Source organism: Brachyhypopomus gauderio, chromosome 1, assembly GCF_052324685.1.
Source record: "Brachyhypopomus gauderio isolate BG-103 chromosome 1, BGAUD_0.2, whole genome shotgun sequence".
NCBI classification, from domain to species: Eukaryota; Metazoa; Chordata; class Actinopteri; order Gymnotiformes; family Hypopomidae; genus Brachyhypopomus; species Brachyhypopomus gauderio.
Window position 1 is genome coordinate 36,204,072 of NC_135211.1, and position 21,301 is coordinate 36,225,372.

Consider the following 21,301-nt stretch of genomic DNA (forward strand, 5'->3'; position numbering starts at 1 on the left):
AACTTTAAGGCAGACGAGAGGGAATGAAAAAAATCAAAATACATTGGAAGAGCTATTGAACTAAAACATCTGACTGCCTTATTCCATTTTTTTAGCTAGACTTCTACGTATTAGACCTCGTGGCGCAACGGTAGCGCGTCTGACTCCAGATCAGAAGGTTACGTGTTCAAATCACGTCGGGGTCAAAAGCTTCTTTATAGCAACATGAAAATGGGGCCGCAGCTTCAGCATGCAGGTCTCTTTGGCCTCATTCTGATTTTGAGAAATAACAACGCTTTGTATCACTTCATTTAAAAACGATGTAAGAGTCACGGTCATCTGTGCAGCTGTGAGTAAGGTGTCAATGTAACCAGAACATATTAAAGCACAGTGTTTTTGAAGGTGTTGACTCCTATTTCGTTCTGTATTGCATGAGTTATCTCTGAAGGTAAAAAGCAGGAGCAATCTGTAAAACATGAGCTTTGGTTGCCATCAATAAACGTGAGTGGCAAAGTACCACGTTTTGTGAATAACATCAGGTATCCATGTATAATGAGATGCGTTGGCCGGGAATCGAACCCGGGTCAACTGCTTGGAAGGCAGCTATGCTCACCACTATACCACCAACGCCTACATATGTCTCTTTACCTTGCATCTTGGCCATTGCAGTCTCCCATAACTGGATCGCTTCTCACATGCATAAAAGCACTTATCAAGCCACTACAGCACCTGGCTGCCTTTAAGCCTCTATTATTGCTTTATTCGTGCCACCATCCCTTCAAGATGCCGACAAGACATGCAACAAGAATCTTCTCTGTCAGTCCACAAGGTGGTGGAATGGACTTCCGCTGACAGTCCGTAAGGTCCAATCAATGGTTGTCTTCAACGCAAACTGAAGAATCAAAACTTCATGTAGTCACTAAGACTTGAATACTCATGGAAAAATAAGAAACTAAACTAAAACACATTTACTTTCTTCTCATCTTCGTTCCAATCTTGCCAGGTCTTTAACTTGATGCTATTCTTCACACTCACCAATCTATTGTAACATGAGAATGTTTTTCTTTTCGTTACTTCACTTTCTGAAGTAACTCTGCTCAAGAGCCTTTCTTGAAAGGTCCTCCGTTTTGTTACATCTCAGGTGCATGATAAACAAGAAACGTTACCTTTAGCTGTATTGCCTTTCAAGGGCCGAATCGACAGATACTAACACAGAATCATGCATAGACTACTCAGGTTGAGAAGAAAGCAGAGAGCTCAGGGATTCTGCCTGAAGATTCCCTCCCTTTGGTACGTTCTTCCCTCACCATTACTCTCCTCTTGAATTGGTGAAACTTTAAGGCAGACGAGAGGGAATGAAAAAAATCAAAATACATTGGAAGAGCTATTGAACTAAAACATCTGACTGCCTTATTCCATTTTTTTAGCTAGACTTCTACGTATTAGACCTCGTGGCGCAACGGTAGCGCGTCTGACTCCAGATCAGAAGGTTACGTGTTCAAATCACGTCGGGGTCAAAAGCTTCTTTATAGCAACATGAAAATGGGGCCGCAGCTTCAGCATGCAGGTCTCTTTGGGCTCATTCTGATTTTGAGAAATAACAACGCTTTGTATCACTTCATTTAAAAACGATGTAAGAGTCACGGTCATCTGTGCAGCTGTGAGTAAGGTGTCAATGTAACCAGAACATATTAAAGCACAGTGTTTTTGAAGGTGTTGACTCCTATATCGTTCTGTATTGCATGAGTTATCTCTGAAGGTAAAAAGCAGGAGCAATCTGTAAAACATGAGCTTTGGTTGCCATCAATAAACGTGAGTGGCAAAGTACCACGTTTTGTGAATAACATCAGGTATCCATGTATAATGAGATGCGTTGGCCAGGAATCGAACCCGGGTCAACTGCTTGGAAGGCAGCTATGCTCATCACTATACCACCAACGCCTACATATGTCTCTTTACCTTGCATCTTGGCCATTGCAGTCTCCCATAACTGGATCGCTTCTCACATGCATAAAAGCACTTATCAAGCCACTACAGCACCTGGCTGCCTTTAAGCCTCTATTATTGCTTTATTCGTGCCACCATCCCTTCAAGATGCCGACAAGACATGCAACAAGAATCTTCTCTGTCAGTCCACAAGGTGGTGGAATGGACTTCCGCTGACAGTCCGTAAGGTCCAATCAATGGTTGTCTTCAACGCAAACTGAAGAATCAAAACTTCATGTAGTCACTAAGACTTGAATACTCATGGAAAAATAAGAAACTAAACTAAAACACATTTACTTTCTTCTCATCTTCGTTCCAATCTTGCCAGGTCTTTAACTTGATGCTATTCTTCACACTCACCAATCTATTGTAACATGAGAATGTTTTTCTTTTCGTTACTTCACTTTCTGAAGTAACTCTGCTCAAGAGCCTTTCTTGAAAGGTCCTCCGTTTTGTTACATCTCAGGTGCATGATAAACAAGAAACGTTACCTTTAGCTGTATTGCCTTTCAAGGGCCGAATCGACAGATACTAACACAGAATCATGCATAGACTACTCAGGTTGAGAAGAAAGCAGAGAGCTCAGGGATTCTGCCTGAAGATTCCCTCCCTTTGGTACGTTCTTCCCTCACCATTACTCTCCTCTTGAATTGGTGAAACTTTAAGGCAGACGAGAGGGAATGAAAAAAATCAAAATACATTGGAAGAGCTATTGAACTAAAACATCTGACTGCCTTGTTCCATTATTTTAGCTAGACTTCTACGTATTAGACCTCGTGGCGCAACGGTAGCGCGTCTGACTCCAGATCAGAAGGTTACGTGTTCAAATCACGTCTGGGTCAAAAGCTTCTTTATAGCAACATGAAAATGGGGCTGCAGCTTCAGCATGCAGGTCTCTTTGGCCTCGTTCTGATTTTGAGAAATAACAACGCTTTGTATCACTTCATTTAAAAACGATGTAAGAGTCACGGTCATCTGTGCAGCTGTGAGTAAGGTGTCAATGTAACCAGAACATATTAAAGCACAGTGTTTTTGAAGGTGTTGACTCCTATATCGTTCTGTATTGCATGAGTTATCTCTGAAGGTAAAAAGCAGGAGCAATCTGTAAAACATGAGCTTTGGTTGCCAGCAATAAACGTGAGTGGCAAAGTACCACGTTTTGTGAATAACATCAGGTATCCATGTATAATGAGATGCGTTGGCCGGGAATCGAACCCGGGTCAACTGCTTGGAAGGCAGCTATGCTCACCACTATACCACCAACGCCTACATATGTCTCTTTACCTTGCATCTTGGCCATTGCAGTCTCCCATAACTGGATCGCTTCTCACATGCATAAAAGCACTTATCAAGCCACTACAGCACCTGGCTGCCTTTAAGCCTCTATTATTGCTTTATTCGTGCCACCATCCCTTCAAGATGCCGACAAGACATGCAACAAGAATCTTCTCTGTCAGTCCACAAGGTGGTGGAATGGACTTCCGCTGACAGTCCGTAAGGTCCAATCAATGGTTGTCTTCAACGCAAACTGAAGAATCAAAACTTCATGTAGTCACTAAGACTTGAATACTCATGGAAAAATAAGAAACTAAACTAAAACACATTTACTTTCTTCTCATCTTCGTTCCAATCTTGCCAGGTCTTTAACTTGATGCTATTCTTCACACTCACCAATCTATTGTAACATGAGAATGTTTTTCTTTTCGTTACTTCACTTTCTGAAGTAACTCTGCTCAAGAGCCTTTCTTGAAAGGTCCTCCGTTTTGTTACATCTCAGGTGCATGATAAACAAGAAACGTTACCTTTAGCTGTATTGCCTTTCAAGGGCCGAATCGACAGATACTAACACAGAATCATGCATAGACTACTCAGGTTGAGAAGAAAGCAGAGAGCTCAGGGATTCTGCCTGAAGATTCCCTCCCTTTGGTACGTTCTTCCCTCACCATTACTCTCCTCTTGAATTGGTGAAACTTTAAGGCAGACGAGAGGGAATGAAAAAAATCAAAATACATTGGAAGAGCTATTGAACTAAAACATCTGACTGCCTTGTTCCATTATTTTAGCTAGACTTCTACGTATTAGACCTCGTGGCGCAACGGTAGCGCGTCTGACTCCAGATCAGAAGGTTATGTGTTCAAATCACGTCGGGGTCAAAAGCTTCTTTATAGCAACATGAAAATGGGGCCGCAGCTTCAGCATGCAGGTCTCTTTGGCCTCGTTCTGATTTTGAGAAATAACAACGCTTTGTATCACTTCATTTAAAAACGATGTAAGAGTCACGGTCATCTGTGCAGCTGTGAGTAAGGTGTCAATGTAACCAGAACATATTAAAGCACAGTGTTTTTGAAGGTGTTGACTCCTATATCGTTCTGTATTGCATGAGTTATCTCTGAAGGTAAAAAGCAGGAGCAATCTGTAAAACATGAGCTTTGGTTGCCATCAATAAACGTGAGTGGCAAAGTACCACGTTTTGTGAATAACATCAGGTATCCATGTATAATGAGATGCGTTGGCCGGGAATCGAACCCAGGTCAACTGCTTGGAAGGCAGCTATGCTCACCACTATACTACCAACGCCTACATATGTCTCTTTACCTTGCATCTTGGCCATTGCAGTCTCCCATAACTGGATCGCTTCTCACATGCATAAAAGCACTTATCAAGCCACTACAGCACCTGGCTGCCTTTAAGCCTCTATTATTGCTTTATTCGTGCCACCATCCCTTCAAGATGCCGACAAGACATGCAACAAGAATCTTCTCTGTCAGTCCACAAGGTGGTGGAATGGACTTCCGCTGACAGTCCGTAAGGTCCAATCAATGGTTGTCTTCAACGCAAACTGAAGAATCAAAACTTCATGTAGTCACTAAGACTTGAATACTCATGGAAAAATAAGAAACTAAACTAAAACACATTTACTTTCTTCTCATCTTCGTTCCAATCTTGCCAGGTCTTTAACTTGATGCTATTCTTCACACTCACCAATCTATTGTAACATGAGAATGTTTTTCTTTTCGTTACTTCACTTTCTGAAGTAACTCTGCTCAAGAGCCTTTCTTGAAAGGTCCTCCGTTTTGTTACATCTCAGGTGCATGATAAACAAGAAACGTTACCTTTAGCTGTATTGCCTTTCAAGGGCCGAATCGACAGATACTAACACAGAATCATGCATAGACTACTCAGGTTGAGAAGAAAGCAGAGAGCTCAGGGATTCTGCCTGAAGATTCCCTCCCTTTGGTACGTTCTTCCCTCACCATTACTCTCCTCTTGAATTGGTGAAACTTTAAGGCAGACGAGAGGGAATGAAAAAAATCAAAATACATTGGAAGAGCTATTGAACTAAAACATCTGACTGCCTTGTTCCATTATTTTAGCTAGACTTCTACGTATTAGACCTCGTGGCGCAACGGTAGCGCGTCTGACTCCAGATCAGAAGGTTACGTGTTCAAATCACGTCGGGGTCAAAAGCTTCTTTATAGCAACATGAAAATGGGGCCGCAGCTTCAGCATGCAGGTCTCTTTGGCCTCGTTCTGATTTTGAGAAATAACAACGCTTTGTATCACTTCATTTAAAAACGATGTAAGAGTCACGGTCATCTGTGCAGCTGTGAGTAAGGTGTCAATGTAACCAGAACATATTAAAGCACAGTGTTTTTGAAGGTGTTGACTCCTATATCGTTCTGTATTGCATGAGTTATCTCTGAAGGTAAAAAGCAGGAGCAATCTGTAAAACATGAGCTTTGGTTGCCATCAATAAACGTGAGTGGCAAAGTACCACGTTTTGTGAATAACATCAGGTATCCATGTATAATGAGATGCGTTGGCCGGGAATCGAACCCAGGTCAACTGCTTGGAAGGCAGCTATGCTCACCACTATACTACCAACGCCTACATATGTCTCTTTACCTTGCATCTTGGCCATTGCAGTCTCCCATAACTGGATCGCTTCTCACATGCATAAAAGCACTTATCAAGCCACTACAGCACCTGGCTGCCTTTAAGCCTCTATTATTGCTTTATTCGTGCCACCATCCCTTCAAGATGCCGACAAGACATGCAACAAGAATCTTCTCTGTCAGTCCACAAGGTGGTGGAATGGACTTCCGCTGACAGTCCGTAAGGTCCAATCAATGGTTGTCTTCAACGCAAACTGAAGAATCAAAACTTCATGTAGTCACTAAGACTTGAATACTCATGGAAAAATAAGAAACTAAACTAAAACACATTTACTTTCTTCTCATCTTCGTTCCAATCTTGCCAGGTCTTTAACTTGATGCTATTCTTCACACTCACCAATCTATTGTAACATGAGAATGTTTTTCTTTTCGTTACTTCACTTTCTGAAGTAACTCTGCTCAAGAGCCTTTCTTGAAAGGTCCTCCGTTTTGTTACATCTCAGGTGCATGATAAACAAGAAACGTTACCTTTAGCTGTATTGCCTTTCAAGGGCCGAATCGACAGATACTAACACAGAATCATGCATAGACTACTCAGGTTGAGAAGAAAGCAGAGAGCTCAGGGATTCTGCCTGAAGATTCCCTCCCTTTGGTACGTTCTTCCCTCACCATTACTCTCCTCTTGAATTGGTGAAACTTTAAGGCAGACGAGAGGGAATGAAAAAAATCAAAATACATTGGAAGAGCTATTGAACTAAAACATCTGACTGCCTTGTTCCATTATTTTAGCTAGACTTCTACGTATTAGACCTCGTGGCGCAACGGTAGCGCGTCTGACTCCAGATCAGAAGGTTACGTGTTCAAATCACGTCTGGGTCAAAAGCTTCTTTATAGCAACATGAAAATGGGGCTGCAGCTTCAGCATGCAGGTCTCTTTGGCCTCGTTCTGATTTTGAGAAATAACAACGCTTTGTATCACTTCATTTAAAAACGATGTAAGAGTCACGGTCATCTGTGCAGCTGTGAGTAAGGTGTCAATGTAACCAGAACATATTAAAGCACAGTGTTTTTGAAGGTGTTGACTCCTATATCGTTCTGTATTGCATGAGTTATCTCTGAAGGTAAAAAGCAGGAGCAATCTGTAAAACATGAGCTTTGGTTGCCAGCAATAAACGTGAGTGGCAAAGTACCACGTTTTGTGAATAACATCAGGTATCCATGTATAATGAGATGCGTTGGCCGGGAATCGAACCCGGGTCAACTGCTTGGAAGGCAGCTATGCTCACCACTATACCACCAACGCCTACATATGTCTCTTTACCTTGCATCTTGGCCATTGCAGTCTCCCATAACTGGATCGCTTCTCACATGCATAAAAGCACTTATCAAGCCACTACAGCACCTGGCTGCCTTTAAGCCTCTATTATTGCTTTATTCGTGCCACCATCCCTTCAAGATGCCGACAAGACATGCAACAAGAATCTTCTCTGTCAGTCCACAAGGTGGTGGAATGGACTTCCGCTGACAGTCCGTAAGGTCCAATCAATGGTTGTCTTCAACGCAAACTGAAGAATCAAAACTTCATGTAGTCACTAAGACTTGAATACTCATGGAAAAATAAGAAACTAAACTAAAACACATTTACTTTCTTCTCATCTTCGTTCCAATCTTGCCAGGTCTTTAACTTGATGCTATTCTTCACACTCACCAATCTATTGTAACATGAGAATGTTTTTCTTTTCGTTACTTCACTTTCTGAAGTAACTCTGCTCAAGAGCCTTTCTTGAAAGGTCCTCCGTTTTGTTACATCTCAGGTGCATGATAAACAAGAAACGTTACCTTTAGCTGTATTGCCTTTCAAGGGCCGAATCGACAGATACTAACACAGAATCATGCATAGACTACTCAGGTTGAGAAGAAAGCAGAGAGCTCAGGGATTCTGCCTGAAGATTCCCTCCCTTTGGTACGTTCTTCCCTCACCATTACTCTCCTCTTGAATTGGTGAAACTTTAAGGCAGACGAGAGGGAATGAAAAAAATCAAAATACATTGGAAGAGCTATTGAACTAAAACATCTGACTGCCTTGTTCCATTATTTTAGCTAGACTTCTACGTATTAGACCTCGTGGCGCAACGGTAGCGCGTCTGACTCCAGATCAGAAGGTTATGTGTTCAAATCACGTCGGGGTCAAAAGCTTCTTTATAGCAACATGAAAATGGGGCCGCAGCTTCAGCATGCAGGTCTCTTTGGCCTCATTCTGATTTTGAGAAATAACAACGCTTTGTATCACTTCATTTAAAAACGATGTAAGAGTCACGGTCATCTGTGCAGCTGTGAGTAAGGTGTCAATGTAACCAGAACATATTAAAGCACAGTGTTTTTGAAGGTGTTGACTCCTATATCGTTCTGTATTGCATGAGTTATCTCTGAAGGTAAAAAGCAGGAGCAATCTGTAAAACATGAGCTTTGGTTGCCATCAATAAACGTGAGTGGCAAAGTACCACGTTTTGTGAATAACATCAGGTATCCATGTATAATGAGATGCGTTGGCTGGGAATCGAACCCGGGTCAACTGCTTGGAAGGCAGCTATGCTCACCACTATACCACCAACGCCTACATATGTCTCTTTACCTTGCATCTTGGCCATTGCAGTCTCCCATAACTGGATCGCTTCTCACATGCATAAAAGCACTTATCAAGCCACTACAGCACCTGGCTGCCTTTAAGCCTCTATTATTGCTTTATTCGTGCCACCATCCCTTCAAGATGCCGACAAGACATGCAACAAGAATCTTCTCTGTCAGTCCACAAGGTGGTGGAATGGACTTCCGCTGACAGTCCGTAAGGTCCAATCAATGGTTGTCTTCAACGCAAACTGAAGAATCAAAACTTCATGTAGTCACTAAGACTTGAATACTCATGGAAAAATAAGAAACTAAACTAAAACACATTTACTTTCTTCTCATCTTCGTTCCAATCTTGCCAGGTCTTTAACTTGATGCTATTCTTCACACTCACCAATCTATTGTAACATGAGAATGTTTTTCTTTTCGTTACTTCACTTTCTGAAGTAACTCTGCTCAAGAGCCTTTCTTGAAAGGTCCTCCGTTTTGTTACATCTCAGGTGCATGATAAACAAGAAACGTTACCTTTAGCTGTATTGCCTTTCAAGGGCCGAATCGACAGATACTAACACAGAATCATGCATAGACTACTCAGGTTGAGAAGAAAGCAGAGAGCTCAGGGATTCTGCCTGAAGATTCCCTCCCTTTGGTACGTTCTTCCCTCACCATTACTCTCCTCTTGAATTGGTGAAACTTTAAGGCAGACGAGAGGGAATGAAAAAAATCAAAATACATTGGAAGAGCTATTGAACTAAAACATCTGACTGCCTTGTTCCATTATTTTAGCTAGACTTCTACGTATTAGACCTCGTGGCGCAACGGTAGCGCGTCTGACTCCAGATCAGAAGGTTACGTGTTCAAATCACGTCGGGGTCAAAAGCTTCTTTATAGCAACATGAAAATGGGGCCGCAGCTTCAGCATGCAGGTCTCTTTGGCCTCGTTCTGATTTTGAGAAATAACAACGCTTTGTATCACTTCATTTAAAAACGATGTAAGAGTCACGGTCATCTGTGCAGCTGTGAGTAAGGTGTCAATGTAACCAGAACATATTAAAGCACAGTGTTTTTGAAGGTGTTGACTCCTATATCGTTCTGTATTGCATGAGTTATCTCTGAAGGTAAAAAGCAGGAGCAATCTGTAAAACATGAGCTTTGGTTGCCATCAATAAACGTGAGTGGCAAAGTACCACGTTTTGTGAATAACATCAGGTATCCATGTATAATGAGATGCGTTGGCCGGGAATCGAACCCGGGTCAACTGCTTGGAAGGCAGCTATGCTCACCACTATACCACCGACGCCTACATATGTCTCTTTACCTTGCATCTTGGCCATTGCAGTCTCCCATAACTGGATCGCTTCTCACATGCATAAAAGCACTTATCAAGCCACTACAGCACCTGGCTGCCTTTAAGCCTCTATTATTGCTTTATTCGTGCCACCATCCCTTCAAGATGCCGACAAGACATGCAACAAGAATCTTCTCTGTCAGTCCACAAGGTGGTGGAATGGACTTCCGCTGACAGTCCGTAAGGTCCAATCAATGGTTGTCTTCAACGCAAACTGAAGAATCAAAACTTCATGTAGTCACTAAGACTTGAATACTCATGGAAAAATAAGAAACTAAACTAAAACACATTTACTTTCTTCTCATCTTCGTTCCAATCTTGCCAGGTCTTTAACTTGATGCTATTCTTCACACTCACCAATCTATTGTAACATGAGAATGTTTTTCTTTTCGTTACTTCACTTTCTGAAGTAACTCTGCTCAAGAGCCTTTCTTGAAAGGTCCTCCGTTTTGTTACATCTCAGGTGCATGATAAACAAGAAACGTTACCTTTAGCTGTATTGCCTTTCAAGGGCCGAATCGACAGATACTAACACAGAATCATGCATAGACTACTCAGGTTGAGAAGAAAGCAGAGAGCTCAGGGATTCTGCCTGAAGATTCCCTCCCTTTGGTACGTTCTTCCCTCACCATTACTCTCCTCTTGAATTGGTGAAACTTTAAGGCAGACGAGAGGGAATGAAAAAAATCAAAATACATTGGAAGAGCTATTGAACTAAAACATCTGACTGCCTTGTTCCATTATTTTAGCTAGACTTCTACGTATTAGACCTCGTGGCGCAACGGTAGCGCGTCTGACTCCAGATCAGAAGGTTACGTGTTCAAATCACGTCGGGGTCAAAAGCTTCTTTATAGCAACATGAAAATGGGGCCGCAGCTTCAGCATGCAGGTCTCTTTGGCCTCGTTCTGATTTTGAGAAATAACAACGCTTTGTATCACTTCATTTAAAAACGATGTAAGAGTCACGGTCATCTGTGCAGCTGTGAGTAAGGTGTCAATGTAACCAGAACATATTAAAGCACAGTGTTTTTGAAGGTGTTGACTCCTATATCGTTCTGTATTGCATGAGTTATCTCTGAAGGTAAAAAGCAGGAGCAATCTGTGAAACATGAGCTTTGGTTGCCATCAATAAACGTGAGTGGCAAAGTACCACGTTTTGTGAATAACATCAGGTATCCATGTATAAGGAGATGCGTTGGCCGGGAATCGAACCCGGGTCAACTGCTTGGAAGGCAGCTATGCTCACCACTATACCACCAACGCCTACATATGTCTCTTTACCTTGCATCTTGGCCATTGCAGTCTCCCATAACTGGATCGCTTCTCACATGCATAAAAGCACTTATCAAGCCACTACAGCACCTGGCTGCCTTTAAGCCTCTATTATTGCTTTATTCGTGCCACCATCCCTTCAAGATGCCGACAAGACATGCAACAAGAATCTTCTCTGTCAGTCCACAAGGTGGTGGAATGGACTTCCGCTGACAGTCCGTAAGGTCCAATCAATGGTTGTCTTCAACGCAAACTGAAGAATCAAAACTTCATGTAGTCACTAAGACTTGAATACTCATGGAAAAATAAGAAACTAAACTAAAACACATTTACTTTCTTCTCATCTTCGTTCCAATCTTGCCAGGTCTTTAACTTGATGCTATTCTTCACACTCACCAATCTATTGTAACATGAGAATGTTTTTCTTTTCGTTACTTCACTTTCTGAAGTAACTCTGCTCAAGAGCCTTTCTTGAAAGGTCCTCCGTTTTGTTACATCTCAGGTGCATGATAAACAAGAAACGTTACCTTTAGCTGTATTGCCTTTCAAGGGCCGAATCGACAGATACTAACACAGAATCATGCATAGACTACTCAGGTTGAGAAGAAAGCAGAGAGCTCAGGGATTCTGCCTGAAGATTCCCTCCCTTTGGTACGTTCTTCCCTCACCATTACTCTCCTCTTGAATTGGTGAAACTTTAAGGCAGACGAGAGGGAATGAAAAAAATCAAAATACATTGGAAGAGCTATTGAACTAAAACATCTGACTGCCTTGTTCCATTATTTTAGCTAGACTTCTACGTATTAGACCTCGTGGCGCAACGGTAGCGCGTCTGACTCCAGATCAGAAGGTTACGTGTTCAAATCACGTCGGGGTCAAAAGCTTCTTTATAGCAACATGAAAATGGGGCCGCAGCTTCAGCATGCAGGTCTCTTTGGCCTCGTTCTGATTTTGAGAAATAACAACGCTTTGTATCACTTCATTTAAAAACGATGTAAGAGTCACGGTCATCTGTGCAGCTGTGAGTAAGGTGTCAATGTAACCAGAACATATTAAAGCACAGTGTTTTTGAAGGTGTTGACTCCTATATCGTTCTGTATTGCATGAGTTATCTCTGAAGGTAAAAAGCAGGAGCAATCTGTAAAACATGAGCTTTGGTTGCCATCAATAAACGTGAGTGGCAAAGTACCACGTTTTGTGAATAACATCAGGTATCCATGTATAATGAGATGCGTTGGCCGGGAATCGAACCCGGGTCAACTGCTTGGAAGGCAGCTATGCTCACCACTATACTACCAACGCCTACATATGTCTCTTTACCTTGCATCTTGGCCATTGCAGTCTCCCATAACTGGATCGCTTCTCACATGCATAAAAGCACTTATCAAGCCACTACAGCACCTGGCTGCCTTTAAGCCTCTATTATTGCTTTATTCGTGCCACCATCCCTTCAAGATGCCGACAAGACATGCAACAAGAATCTTCTCTGTCAGTCCACAAGGTGGTGGAATGGACTTCCGCTGACAGTCCATAAGGTCCAATCAATGGTTGTCTTCAACGCAAACTGAAGAATCAAAACTTCATGTAGTCACTAAGACTTGAATACTCATGGAAAAATAAGAAACTAAACTAAAACACATTTACTTTCTTCTCATCTTCGTTCCAATCTTGCCAGGTCTTTAACTTGATGCTATTCTTCACACTCACCAATCTATTGTAACATGAGAATGTTTTTCTTTTCGTTACTTCACTTTCTGAAGTAACTCTGCTCAAGAGCCTTTCTTGAAAGGTCCTCCGTTTTGTTACATCTCAGGTGCATGATAAACAAGAAACGTTACCTTTAGCTGTATTGCCTTTCAAGGGCCGAATCGACAGATACTAACACAGAATCATGCATAGACTACTCAGGTTGAGAAGAAAGCAGAGAGCTCAGGGATTCTGCCTGAAGATTCCCTCCCTTTGGTACGTTCTTCCCTCACCATTACTCTCCTCTTGAATTGGTGAAACTTTAAGGCAGACGAGAGGGAATGAAAAAAATCAAAATACATTGGAAGAGCTATTGAACTAAAACATCTGACTGCCTTATTCCATTTTTTTAGCTAGACTTCTACGTATTAGACCTCGTGGCGCAACGGTAGCGCGTCTGACTCCAGATCAGAAGGTTACGTGTTCAAATCACGTCGGGGTCAAAAGCTTCTTTATAGCAACATGAAAATGGGGCCGCAGCTTCAGCATGCAGGTCTCTTTGGGCTCATTCTGATTTTGAGAAATAACAACGCTTTGTATCACTTCATTTAAAAACGATGTAAGAGTCACGGTCATCTGTGCAGCTGTGAGTAAGGTGTCAATGTAACCAGAACATATTAAAGCACAGTGTTTTTGAAGGTGTTGACTCCTATATCGTTCTGTATTGCATGAGTTATCTCTGAAGGTAAAAAGCAGGAGCAATCTGTAAAACATGAGCTTTGGTTGCCATCAATAAACGTGAGTGGCAAAGTACCACGTTTTGTGAATAACATCAGGTATCCATGTATAATGAGATGCGTTGGCCGGGAATCGAACCCGGGTCAACTGCTTGGAAGGCAGCTATGCTCACCACTATACCACCAACGCCTACATATGTCTCTTTACCTTGCATCTTGGCCATTGCAGTCTCCCATAACTGGATCGCTTCTCACATGCATAAAAGCACTTATCAAGCCACTACAGCACCTGGCTGCCTTTAAGCCTCTATTATTGCTTTATTCGTGCCACCATCCCTTCAAGATGCCGACAAGACATGCAACAAGAATCTTCTCTGTCAGTCCACAAGGTGGTGGAATGGACTTCCGCTGACAGTCCGTAAGGTCCAATCAATGGTTGTCTTCAACGCAAACTGAAGAATCAAAACTTCATGTAGTCACTAAGACTTGAATACTCATGGAAAAATAAGAAACTAAACTAAAACACATTTACTTTCTTCTCATCTTCGTTCCAATCTTGCCAGGTCTTTAACTTGATGCTATTCTTCACACTCACCAATCTATTGTAACATGAGAATGTTTTTCTTTTCGTTACTTCACTTTCTGAAGTAACTCTGCTCAAGAGCCTTTCTTGAAAGGTCCTCCGTTTTGTTACATCTCAGGTGCATGATAAACAAGAAACGTTACCTTTAGCTGTATTGCCTTTCAAGGGCCGAATCGACAGATACTAACACAGAATCATGCATAGACTACTCAGGTTGAGAAGAAAGCAGAGAGCTCAGGGATTCTGCCTGAAGATTCCCTCCCTTTGGTACGTTCTTCCCTCACCATTACTCTCCTCTTGAATTGGTGAAACTTTAAGGCAGACGAGAGGGAATGAAAAAAATCAAAATACATTGGAAGAGCTATTGAACTAAAACATCTGACTGCCTTGTTCCATTATTTTAGCTAGACTTCTACGTATTAGACCTCGTGGCGCAACGGTAGCGCGTCTGACTCCAGATCAGAAGGTTACGTGTTCAAATCACGTCGGGGTCAAAAGCTTCTTTATAGCAACATGAAAATGGGGCCGCAGCTTCAGCATGCAGGTCTCTTTGGCCTCGTTCTGATTTTGAGAAATAACAACGCTTTGTATCACTTCATTTAAAAACGATGTAAGAGTCACGGTCATCTGTGCAGCTGTGAGTAAGGTGTCAATGTAACCAGAACATATTAAAGCACAGTGTTTTTGAAGGTGTTGACTCCTATATCGTTCTGTATTGCATGAGTTATCTCTGAAGGTAAAAAGCAGGAGCAATCTGTGAAACATGAGCTTTGGTTGCCATCAATAAACGTGAGTGGCAAAGTACCACGTTTTGTGAATAACATCAGGTATCCATGTATAAGGAGATGCGTTGGCCGGGAATCGAACCCGGGTCAACTGCTTGGAAGGCAGCTATGCTCACCACTATACCACCAACGCCTACATATGTCTCTTTACCTTGCATCTTGGCCATTGCAGTCTCCCATAACTGGATCGCTTCTCACATGCATAAAAGCACTTATCAAGCCACTACAGCACCTGGCTGCCTTTAAGCCTCTATTATTGCTTTATTCGTGCCACCATCCCTTCAAGATGCCGACAAGACATGCAACAAGAATCTTCTCTGTCAGTCCACAAGGTGGTGGAATGGACTTCCGCTGACAGTCCGTAAGGTCCAATCAATGGTTGTCTTCAACGCAAACTGAAGAATCAAAACTTCATGTAGTCACTAAGACTTGAATACTCATGGAAAAATAAGAAACTAAACTAAAACACATTTACTTTCTTCTCATCTTCGTTCCAATCTTGCCAGGTCTTTAACTTGATGCTATTCTTCACACTCACCAATCTATTGTAACATGAGAATGTTTTTCTTTTCGTTACTTCACTTTCTGAAGTAACTCTGCTCAAGAGCCTTTCTTGAAAGGTCCTCCGTTTTGTTACATCTCAGGTGCATGATAAACAAGAAACGTTACCTTTAGCTGTATTGCCTTTCAAGGGCCGAATCGACAGATACTAACACAGAATCATGCATAGACTACTCAGGTTGAGAAGAAAGCAGAGAGCTCAGGGATTCTGCCTGAAGATTCCCTCCCTTTGGTACGTTCTTCCCTCACCATTACTCTCCTCTTGAATTGGTGAAACTTTAAGGCAGACGAGAGGGAATGAAAAAAATCAAAATACATTGGAAGAGCTATTGAACTAAAACATCTGACTGCCTTGTTCCATTATTTTAGCTAGACTTCTACGTATTAGACCTCGTGGCGCAACGGTAGCGCGTCTGACTCCAGATCAGAAGGTTACGTGTTCAAATCACGTCGGGGTCAAAAGCTTCTTTATAGCAACATGAAAATGGGGCCGCAGCTTCAGCATGCAGGTCTCTTTGGCCTCGTTCTGATTTTGAGAAATAACAACGCTTTGTATCACTTCATTTAAAAACGATGTAAGAGTCACGGTCATCTGTGCAGCTGTGAGTAAGGTGTCAATGTAACCAGAACATATTAAAGCACAGTGTTTTTGAAGGTGTTGACTCCTATATCGTTCTGTATTGCATGAGTTATCTCTGAAGGTAAAAAGCAGGAGCAATCTGTGAAACATGAGCTTTGGTTGCCATCAATAAACGTGAGTGGCAAAGTACCACGTTTTGTGAATAACATCAGGTATCCATGTATAAGGAGATGCGTTGGCCGGGAATCGAACCCGGGTCAACTGCTTGGAAGGCAGCTATGCTCACCACTATACCACCAACGCCTACATATGTCTCTTTACCTTGCATCTTGGCCATTGCAGTCTCCCATAACTGGATCGCTTCTCACATGCATAAAAGCACTTATCAAGCCACTACAGCACCTGGCTGCCTTTAAGCCTCTATTATTGCTTTATTCGTGCCACCATCCCTTCAAGATGCCGACAAGACATGCAACAAGAATCTTCTCTGTCAGTCCACAAGGTGGTGGAATGGACTTCCGCTGACAGTCCGTAAGGTCCAATCAATGGTTGTCTTCAACGCAAACTGAAGAATCAAAACTTCATGTAGTCACTAAGACTTGAATACTCATGGAAAAATAAGAAACTAAACTAAAACACATTTACTTTCTTCTCATCTTCGTTCCAATCTTGCCAGGTCTTTAACTTGATGCTATTCTTCACACTCACCAATCTATTGTAACATGAGAATGTTTTTCTTTTCGTTACTTCACTTTCTGAAGTAACTCTGCTCAAGAGCCTTTCTTGAAAGGTCCTCCGTTTTGTTACATCTCAGGTGCATGATAAACAAGAAACGTTACCTTTAGCTGTATTGCCTTTCAAGGGCCGAATCGACAGATACTAACACAGAATCATGCATAGACTACTCAGGTTGAGAAGAAAGCAGAGAGCTCAGGGATTCTGCCTGAAGATTCCCTCCCTTTGGTACGTTCTTCCCTCACCATTACTCTCCTCTTGAATTGGTGAAACTTTAAGGCAGACGAGAGGGAATGAAAAAAATCAAAATACATTGGAAGAGCTATTGAACTAAAACATCTGACTGCCTTATTCCATTTTTTTAGCTAGACTTCTACGTATTAGACCTCGTGGCGCAACGGTAGCGCGTCTGACTCCAGATCAGAAGGTTACGTGTTCAAATCACGTCGGGGTCAAAAGCTTCTTTATAGCAACATGAAAATGGGGCCGCAGCTTCAGCATGCAGGTCTCTTTGGGCTCATTCTGATTTTGAGAAATAACAACGCTTTGTATCACTTCATTTAAAAACGATGTAAGAGTCACGGTCATCTGTGCAGCTGTGAGTAAGGTGTCAATGTAACCAGAACATATTAAAGCACAGTGTTTTTGAAGGTGTTGACTCCTATATCGTTCTGTATTGCATGAGTTATCTCTGAAGGTAAAAAGCAGGAGCAATCTGTAAAACATGAGCTTTGGTTGCCATCAATAAACGTGAGTGGCAAAGTACCACGTTTTGTGAATAACATCAGGTATCCATGTATAATGAGATGCGTTGGCCGGGAATCGAACCCGGGTCAACTGCTTGGAAGGCAGCTATGCTCACCACTATACCACCAACGCCTACATATGTCTCTTTACCTTGCATCTTGGCCATTGCAGTCTCCCATAACTGGATCGCTTCTCACATGCATAAAAGCACTTATCAAGCCACTACAGCACCTGGCTGCCTTTAAGCCTCTATTATTGCTTTATTCGTGCCACCATCCCTTCAAGATGCCGACAAGACATGCAACAAGAATCTTCTCTGTCAGTCCACAAGGTGGTGGAATGGACTTCCGCTGACAGTCCGTAAGGTCCAATCAATGGTTGTCTTCAACGCAAACTGAAGAATCAAAACTTCATGTAGTCACTAAGACTTGAATACTCATGGAAAAATAAGAAACTAAACTAAAACACATTTACTTTCTTCTCATCTTCGTTCCAATCTTGCCAGGTCTTTAACTTGATGCTATTCTTCACACTCACCAATCTATTGTAACATGAGAATGTTTTTCTTTTCGTTACTTCACTTTCTGAAGTAACTCTGCTCAAGAGCCTTTCTTGAAAGGTCCTCCGTTTTGTTACATCTCAGGTGCATGATAAACAAGAAACGTTACCTTTAGCTGTATTGCCTTTCAAGGGCCGAATCGACAGATACTAACACAGAATCATGCATAGACTACTCAGGTTGAGAAGAAAGCAGAGAGCTCAGGGATTCTGCCTGAAGATTCCCTCCCTTTGGTACGTTCTTCCCTCACCATTACTCTCCTCTTGAATTGGTGAAACTTTAAGGCAGACGAGAGGGAATGAAAAAAATCAAAATACATTGGAAGAGCTATTGAACTAAAACATCTGACTGCCTTGTTCCATTATTTTAGCTAGACTTCTACGTATTAGACCTCGTGGCGCAACGGTAGCGCGTCTGACTCCAGATCAGAAGGTTACGTGTTCAAATCACGTCGGGGTCAAAAGCTTCTTTATAGCAACATGAAAATGGGGCCGCAGCTTCAGCATGCAGGTCTCTTTGGCCTCGTTCTGATTTTGAGAAATAACAACGCTTTGTATCACTTCATTTAAAAACGATGTAAGAGTCACGGTCATCTGTGCAGCTGTGAGTAAGGTGTCAATGTAACCAGAACATATTAAAGCACAGTGTTTTTGAAGGTGTTGACTCCTATATCGTTCTGTATTGCATGAGTTATCTCTGAAGGTAAAAAGCAGGAGCAATCTGTGAAACATGAGCTTTGGTTGCCATCAATAAACGTGAGTGGCAAAGTACCACGTTTTGTGAATAACATCAGGTATCCATGTATAAGGAGATGCGTTGGCCGGGAATCGAACCCGGGTCAACTGCTTGGAAGGCAGCTATGCTCACCACTATACCACCAACGCCTACATATGTCTCTTTACCTTGCATCTTGGCCATTGCAGTCTCCCATAACTGGATCGCTTCTCACATGCATAAAAGCACTTATCAAGCCACTACAGCACCTGGCTGCCTTTAAGCCTCTATTATTGCTTTATTCGTGCCACCATCCCTTCAAGATGCCGACAAGACATGCAACAAGAATCTTCTCTGTCAGTCCACAAGGTGGTGGAATGGACTTCCGCTGACAGTCCGTAAGGTCCAATCAATGGTTGTCTTCAACGCAAACTGAAGAATCAAAACTTCATGTAGTCACTAAGACTTGAATACTCATGGAAAAATAAGAAACTAAACTAAAACACATTTACTTTCTTCTCATCTTCGTTCCAATCTTGCCAGGTCTTTAACTTGATGCTATTCTTCACACTCACCAATCTATTGTAACATGAGAATGTTTTTCTTTTCGTTACTTCACTTTCTGAAGTAACTCTGCTCAAGAGCCTTTCTTGAAAGGTCCTCCGTTTTGTTACATCTCAGGTGCATGATAAACAAGAAACGTTACCTTTAGCTGTATTGCCTTTCAAGGGCCGAATCGACAGATACTAACACAGAATCATGCATAGACTACTCAGGTTGAGAAGAAAGCAGAGAGCTCAGGGATTCTGCCTGAAGATTCCCTCCCTTTGGTACGTTCTTCCCTCACCATTACTCTCCTCTTGAATTGGTGAAACTTTAAGGCAGACGAGAGGGAATGAAAAAAATCAAAATACATTGGAAGAGCTATTGAACTAAAACATCTGACTGCCTTGTTCCATTATTTTAGCTAGACTTCTACGTATTAGACCTCGTGGCGCAACGGTAGCGCGTCTGACTCCAGATCAGAAGGTTACGTGTTCAAATCACGTCGGGGTCAAAAGCTTCTTTATAGCAACATGAAAATGGGGCCGCAGCTTCAGCATGCAGGTCTCTTTGGCCTCGTTCTGATTTTGAGAAATAACAACGCTTTGTATCACTTCATTTAAAAACGATGTAAGAGTCACGGTCATCTGTGCAGCTGTGAGTAAGGTGTCAATGTAACCAGAACATATTAAAGCACAGTGTTTTTGAAGGTGTTGACTCCTATATCGTTCTGTATTGCATGAGTTATCTCTGAAGGTAAAAAGCAGGAGCAATCTGTGAAACATGAGCTTTGGTTGCCATCAATGAACGTGAGTGGCAAAGTACCACGTTTTGTGAATAACATCAGGTATCCATGTATAAGGAGATGCGTTGGCCGGGAATCGAACCCGGGTCAACTGCTTGGAAGGCAGCTATGCTCACCACTATACCACCAACGCCTACATATGTCTCTTTACCTTGCATCTTGGCCATTGCAGTCTCCCATAACTGGATCGCTTCTCACATGCATAAAAGCACTTATCAAGCCACTACAGCACCTGGCTGCCTTTAAGCCTCTATTATTGCTTTATTCGTGCCACCATCCCTTCAAGATGCCGACAAGACATGCAACAAGAATCTTCTCTGTCAGTCCACAAGGTGGTGGAATGGACTTCCGCTGACAGTCCGTAAGGTCCAATCAATGGTTGTCTTCAACGCAAACTGAAGAATCAAAACTTCATGTAGTCACTAAGACTTGAATACTCATGGAAAAATAAGAAACTAAACTAAAACACATTTACTTTCTTCTCATCTTCGTTCCAATCTTGCCAGGTCTTTAACTTGATGCTATTCTTCACACTCACCAATCTATTGTAACATGAGAATGTTTTTCTTTTCGTTACTTCACTTTCTGAAGTAACTCTGCTCAAGAGCCTTTCTTGAAAGGTCCTCCGTTTTGTTACATCTCAGGTGCATGATAAACAAGAAACGTTACCTTTAGCTGTATTGCCTTTCAAGGGCCGAATCGACAGATACTAACACAGAATCATGCATAGACTACTCAGGTTGAGAAGAAAGCAGAGAGCTCAGGGATTCTGCCTGAAGATTCCCTCCCTTTGGTACGTTCTTCCCTCACCATTACTCTCCTCTTGAATTGGTGAAACTTTAAGGCAGACGAGAGGGAATGAAAAAAATCAAAATACATTGGAAGAGCTATTGAACTAAAACATCTGACTGCCTTGTTCCATTTTTTTAGCTAGACTTCTACGTATTAGACCTCGTGGTGCAACGGTAGCGCGTCTGACTCCAGATCAGAAGGTTACGTGTTCAAATCACGTCGGGGTCAAAAGCTTCTTTATAGCAACATGAAAATGGGGCCGCAGCTTCAGCATGCAGGTCTCTTTGGCCTCGTTCTGATTTTGAGAAATAACAACGCTTTGTATCACTTCATTTAAAAACGATGTAAGAGTCACGGTCATCTGTGCA

The 21,301-nt window shown here is 42.1% G+C and overlaps 33 non-coding genes across 33 annotated transcripts; 17 read left to right on the forward strand and 16 right to left on the reverse strand.

Moving 5' to 3' along the window:
• Positions 1 to 113: 113 nt before the first annotated feature.
• trnaw-cca (transfer RNA tryptophan (anticodon CCA)) lies at positions 114 to 185 on the forward strand. Its single transcript has one exon. It is a non-coding gene; the product is annotated as a tRNA-Trp (tRNA).
• A 352-nt stretch (positions 186 to 537) lies between these two features.
• trnag-ucc (transfer RNA glycine (anticodon UCC)) lies at positions 538 to 609 on the reverse strand. Its single transcript has one exon. It is a non-coding gene; the product is annotated as a tRNA-Gly (tRNA).
• An 815-nt stretch (positions 610 to 1,424) lies between these two features.
• On the forward strand, positions 1,425 to 1,496 carry trnaw-cca (transfer RNA tryptophan (anticodon CCA)). The gene has a single exon. It is a non-coding gene; the product is annotated as a tRNA-Trp (tRNA).
• Positions 1,497 to 1,848: 352 nt separating this feature from the next.
• Positions 1,849 to 1,920, reverse strand: trnag-ucc (transfer RNA glycine (anticodon UCC)). The gene has a single exon. It is a non-coding gene; the product is annotated as a tRNA-Gly (tRNA).
• Positions 1,921 to 2,735: 815 nt separating this feature from the next.
• trnaw-cca (transfer RNA tryptophan (anticodon CCA)) lies at positions 2,736 to 2,807 on the forward strand. Its single transcript has one exon. It is a non-coding gene; the product is annotated as a tRNA-Trp (tRNA).
• Positions 2,808 to 3,159: 352 nt separating this feature from the next.
• On the reverse strand, positions 3,160 to 3,231 carry trnag-ucc (transfer RNA glycine (anticodon UCC)). Its single transcript has one exon. It is a non-coding gene; the product is annotated as a tRNA-Gly (tRNA).
• An 815-nt stretch (positions 3,232 to 4,046) lies between these two features.
• On the forward strand, positions 4,047 to 4,118 carry trnaw-cca (transfer RNA tryptophan (anticodon CCA)). The gene has a single exon. It is a non-coding gene; the product is annotated as a tRNA-Trp (tRNA).
• Positions 4,119 to 4,470: 352 nt separating this feature from the next.
• Positions 4,471 to 4,542, reverse strand: trnag-ucc (transfer RNA glycine (anticodon UCC)). Its single transcript has one exon. It is a non-coding gene; the product is annotated as a tRNA-Gly (tRNA).
• An 815-nt stretch (positions 4,543 to 5,357) lies between these two features.
• trnaw-cca (transfer RNA tryptophan (anticodon CCA)) lies at positions 5,358 to 5,429 on the forward strand. The gene has a single exon. It is a non-coding gene; the product is annotated as a tRNA-Trp (tRNA).
• Positions 5,430 to 5,781: 352 nt separating this feature from the next.
• On the reverse strand, positions 5,782 to 5,853 carry trnag-ucc (transfer RNA glycine (anticodon UCC)). Its single transcript has one exon. It is a non-coding gene; the product is annotated as a tRNA-Gly (tRNA).
• Positions 5,854 to 6,668: 815 nt separating this feature from the next.
• On the forward strand, positions 6,669 to 6,740 carry trnaw-cca (transfer RNA tryptophan (anticodon CCA)). Its single transcript has one exon. It is a non-coding gene; the product is annotated as a tRNA-Trp (tRNA).
• A 352-nt stretch (positions 6,741 to 7,092) lies between these two features.
• On the reverse strand, positions 7,093 to 7,164 carry trnag-ucc (transfer RNA glycine (anticodon UCC)). Its single transcript has one exon. It is a non-coding gene; the product is annotated as a tRNA-Gly (tRNA).
• An 815-nt stretch (positions 7,165 to 7,979) lies between these two features.
• Positions 7,980 to 8,051, forward strand: trnaw-cca (transfer RNA tryptophan (anticodon CCA)). The gene has a single exon. It is a non-coding gene; the product is annotated as a tRNA-Trp (tRNA).
• A 352-nt stretch (positions 8,052 to 8,403) lies between these two features.
• Positions 8,404 to 8,475, reverse strand: trnag-ucc (transfer RNA glycine (anticodon UCC)). Its single transcript has one exon. It is a non-coding gene; the product is annotated as a tRNA-Gly (tRNA).
• Positions 8,476 to 9,290: 815 nt separating this feature from the next.
• trnaw-cca (transfer RNA tryptophan (anticodon CCA)) lies at positions 9,291 to 9,362 on the forward strand. Its single transcript has one exon. It is a non-coding gene; the product is annotated as a tRNA-Trp (tRNA).
• Positions 9,363 to 9,714: 352 nt separating this feature from the next.
• On the reverse strand, positions 9,715 to 9,786 carry trnag-ucc (transfer RNA glycine (anticodon UCC)). The gene has a single exon. It is a non-coding gene; the product is annotated as a tRNA-Gly (tRNA).
• Positions 9,787 to 10,601: 815 nt separating this feature from the next.
• trnaw-cca (transfer RNA tryptophan (anticodon CCA)) lies at positions 10,602 to 10,673 on the forward strand. The gene has a single exon. It is a non-coding gene; the product is annotated as a tRNA-Trp (tRNA).
• Positions 10,674 to 11,025: 352 nt separating this feature from the next.
• Positions 11,026 to 11,097, reverse strand: trnag-ucc (transfer RNA glycine (anticodon UCC)). Its single transcript has one exon. It is a non-coding gene; the product is annotated as a tRNA-Gly (tRNA).
• Positions 11,098 to 11,912: 815 nt separating this feature from the next.
• On the forward strand, positions 11,913 to 11,984 carry trnaw-cca (transfer RNA tryptophan (anticodon CCA)). The gene has a single exon. It is a non-coding gene; the product is annotated as a tRNA-Trp (tRNA).
• Positions 11,985 to 12,336: 352 nt separating this feature from the next.
• trnag-ucc (transfer RNA glycine (anticodon UCC)) lies at positions 12,337 to 12,408 on the reverse strand. Its single transcript has one exon. It is a non-coding gene; the product is annotated as a tRNA-Gly (tRNA).
• Positions 12,409 to 13,223: 815 nt separating this feature from the next.
• Positions 13,224 to 13,295, forward strand: trnaw-cca (transfer RNA tryptophan (anticodon CCA)). Its single transcript has one exon. It is a non-coding gene; the product is annotated as a tRNA-Trp (tRNA).
• Positions 13,296 to 13,647: 352 nt separating this feature from the next.
• trnag-ucc (transfer RNA glycine (anticodon UCC)) lies at positions 13,648 to 13,719 on the reverse strand. The gene has a single exon. It is a non-coding gene; the product is annotated as a tRNA-Gly (tRNA).
• Positions 13,720 to 14,534: 815 nt separating this feature from the next.
• On the forward strand, positions 14,535 to 14,606 carry trnaw-cca (transfer RNA tryptophan (anticodon CCA)). Its single transcript has one exon. It is a non-coding gene; the product is annotated as a tRNA-Trp (tRNA).
• A 352-nt stretch (positions 14,607 to 14,958) lies between these two features.
• trnag-ucc (transfer RNA glycine (anticodon UCC)) lies at positions 14,959 to 15,030 on the reverse strand. The gene has a single exon. It is a non-coding gene; the product is annotated as a tRNA-Gly (tRNA).
• An 815-nt stretch (positions 15,031 to 15,845) lies between these two features.
• trnaw-cca (transfer RNA tryptophan (anticodon CCA)) lies at positions 15,846 to 15,917 on the forward strand. The gene has a single exon. It is a non-coding gene; the product is annotated as a tRNA-Trp (tRNA).
• Positions 15,918 to 16,269: 352 nt separating this feature from the next.
• On the reverse strand, positions 16,270 to 16,341 carry trnag-ucc (transfer RNA glycine (anticodon UCC)). The gene has a single exon. It is a non-coding gene; the product is annotated as a tRNA-Gly (tRNA).
• An 815-nt stretch (positions 16,342 to 17,156) lies between these two features.
• trnaw-cca (transfer RNA tryptophan (anticodon CCA)) lies at positions 17,157 to 17,228 on the forward strand. Its single transcript has one exon. It is a non-coding gene; the product is annotated as a tRNA-Trp (tRNA).
• A 352-nt stretch (positions 17,229 to 17,580) lies between these two features.
• On the reverse strand, positions 17,581 to 17,652 carry trnag-ucc (transfer RNA glycine (anticodon UCC)). The gene has a single exon. It is a non-coding gene; the product is annotated as a tRNA-Gly (tRNA).
• Positions 17,653 to 18,467: 815 nt separating this feature from the next.
• trnaw-cca (transfer RNA tryptophan (anticodon CCA)) lies at positions 18,468 to 18,539 on the forward strand. Its single transcript has one exon. It is a non-coding gene; the product is annotated as a tRNA-Trp (tRNA).
• A 352-nt stretch (positions 18,540 to 18,891) lies between these two features.
• Positions 18,892 to 18,963, reverse strand: trnag-ucc (transfer RNA glycine (anticodon UCC)). Its single transcript has one exon. It is a non-coding gene; the product is annotated as a tRNA-Gly (tRNA).
• An 815-nt stretch (positions 18,964 to 19,778) lies between these two features.
• Positions 19,779 to 19,850, forward strand: trnaw-cca (transfer RNA tryptophan (anticodon CCA)). Its single transcript has one exon. It is a non-coding gene; the product is annotated as a tRNA-Trp (tRNA).
• Positions 19,851 to 20,202: 352 nt separating this feature from the next.
• Positions 20,203 to 20,274, reverse strand: trnag-ucc (transfer RNA glycine (anticodon UCC)). The gene has a single exon. It is a non-coding gene; the product is annotated as a tRNA-Gly (tRNA).
• An 815-nt stretch (positions 20,275 to 21,089) lies between these two features.
• On the forward strand, positions 21,090 to 21,161 carry trnaw-cca (transfer RNA tryptophan (anticodon CCA)). Its single transcript has one exon. It is a non-coding gene; the product is annotated as a tRNA-Trp (tRNA).
• The last annotated feature ends 140 nt before the right edge of the window (positions 21,162 to 21,301 follow it).